Consider the following 2,500-nt stretch of genomic DNA (forward strand, 5'->3'; position numbering starts at 1 on the left):
ATTAAAGAGGAATGGCTGAACACCCCTTCTGAGTCTAGCCAAACCATTCAACAATATATGAATAAACTTAAAAGCACATTAATGCAGGTTAGGAAAATTGCTGGGGAGAAATTAAGGGGTCAACAGATCTTAATGAAGAGAAACTATGATAAAGGTTGTAAAGTTAGAAAATTTAAACCTAATGAAAATGTGTTAGCCTACCTTCCTGTCACTGGTTCCCCTCTTAAAGCAAAGTTTTGTGGGCCCTATCCCATCATAAAAAATGTAAACAATAATACCTACATTATCAGAACTCCAGATCGTAGAAAACCCACTCACATCATTCATGTTAATTTACTCAAGGCTTATCACATTAGGGAAACTGGAAATGGTTCTAGTGAGACGGTTATTAATCTTAATTTTAAGGTAGAGACACCAGGAGAGGACAATTCATTTGAAGACCTTATTGCTTCCTCCATGCCACAAACCAATACAGAGGTTCTAAATAATTTGGATCTATTCTTGAGCCACCTCTCTCCTTGGCAGTTGCAAGACTTAAAGAATGTAATCTCTAGCCATTCAACTCTCTTTAATGATTTTCCCAGGAAAAGTGATTTGCTGCTACATGACATCGAGCTGGTTCCTGGTACAACACCCATTCATCAGCAGTCCTATCGTGTGGGTCCTGAGAAGAAGAGCAAAATGAAGGAGGATGTCAAATATCGTCATCGGCATGGTCTAGCAAGACCGAGTAAATCACCATGGGCTTCACTTTGCATCCTAGTTCCAAAAATGGACGGTAACTACAGATTTTGTACAGACTATAGAAAGATTAATAATGTCACCATTAAAGATTCCTACCCTTTGCCACTCATTGATGATTTAATCGATTCAGTAGGACAAGCCAAGTTTGTAACGAAGATAGACCTCTTAAAGGGCTATTATCAGGTAGGATTAACTGAAAGAGATAAGTTAATATCAGCTTTCATTACACCCTTTGGACTCTTTCAGTACGAGGTTATGCCTTTTGGCCTTACCAACACCCCATCTACCTTTCAGCGCTGTAAACTTCATCATCCAAGATTTAGAATGTGTTTATTGTTACCTTGACGATATAATAGTCACTGGACAGACTTGGGAAGAACATGTGAATGGGCTCAAGTGTTTGTTCCATAGGTTAGAAGGCTGGATTAACCATAAATCTTTAAAAATCCGTCTTTTGTAAAGCTACTGTTACCTACTTGGGCCACATTGTTGGGGATGATAATGTTCGACCAAAAACTGCCAATGTAGAAGCTGTTCCTGAGTACCCTGTTCCGACCACCAGAAAGTCCTTACAAAGATTTTTAGGGTTAGCCTCATACTACAGGAGATTCTGTAAGAACTTTTCTTCAGTAGCTGCCCCTTTATTATCCCTAACCAGTCCCAAAGTTAAATTCATTTGGACTGAAGAATGTCAAACCTCTTTTGAAGCCTTAAAGCTGTTTTTGATAAACAACCCTGTTCTTAAATCCCAAGATTTTAACAAGCATTTTATCCCTCAAATCGATGCTAGCGATGAGGAAGCTGGAGGGGTGTTACTCCAAGAGTCAGACAGTATACTTCACCCAGTCAGCTACACCTCCACTAAGTTCAAGCATCACCAAAAGTCCTACAGCACCATTGAGAAGGAAGCACTTAGTTTGGTACTCGCCCTGCAAAAATATGAATGCTACTTACTAGATGCTGCCGAGGTACTAGTCTTCACCAACCACAACCCCTTGACCTTCCTCGACAAGATGAAGTCCCACAACCAACGTCTGCTACGCTGGTCCATATATCTGCAGAAGTTCCCTCTGCAGATCCGCCACATCAGAGGAACCGAGAACATCATGGCAGATGCCTTATCGCGACTGCCTCCTTAACATGATATCTCCTTCACCAGTCTACAGTATCGTCCGTCTTCGCCTCATTGGCCTCTTTTTCTATGAGCCACTCTGTTTGGCTTGTCTTCTAAGGGGGAGGTGTCACCCATCTGCCAGATTGGCATCTTAATTTTGTATATAGCTCTAATTTTCATTTTTTGTGGAAATGTACAGTTCATTCCTGTACCTGTTTTTAAGATCCCTGGCTGTATCTTTAGTTATCCCGTTTTCAGAGTGCTTTTGTTTTTCCCGCCTTCTTTAGGTTTTCTTCGGACCACCTATTTCATGCATAGTTAGTCTCACCTGGTCCTCTACTGCGATAAGTGTCCTATTGGAGTAGCTGTCTTCTTATTCTTCAGTTTTTATAATGTATTAATGTTCTTTTATATAAATCTTTAGTGAACCTTAGTGAAACTGACAACATAACTTGTATTTAAAATGTAGTATATTAAGGTTTATTGACTTTAGTATTTGTGCGGTGCAGGATTGTTTGAGTGTTTTCTAGTTTATGCGGTAAGAAAGGGATTAATGTAATTGTGTAAACTATTTGATATTAAATATTAAAGTGTTAAATTTTGTTCTGTTTCGAAATTAAACCTTTCCTTACTTATTTTATG

General features: G+C 39.2%; 1 protein-coding gene across 1 annotated transcript in view; it reads right to left on the reverse strand.

The window, feature by feature from the left end:
* LOC137643748 (uncharacterized) overlaps nucleotides 1-2,500 on the reverse strand; it is a 46,971-nt gene that overhangs the window by 36,634 nt on the left and 7,837 nt on the right. The gene's annotated exons all lie outside the window — the stretch shown is intronic.

The sequence above is a fragment of the Palaemon carinicauda genome, chromosome 1 (assembly GCF_036898095.1).
Source record: "Palaemon carinicauda isolate YSFRI2023 chromosome 1, ASM3689809v2, whole genome shotgun sequence".
Classification (NCBI taxonomy): domain Eukaryota; kingdom Metazoa; phylum Arthropoda; class Malacostraca; order Decapoda; family Palaemonidae; genus Palaemon; species Palaemon carinicauda.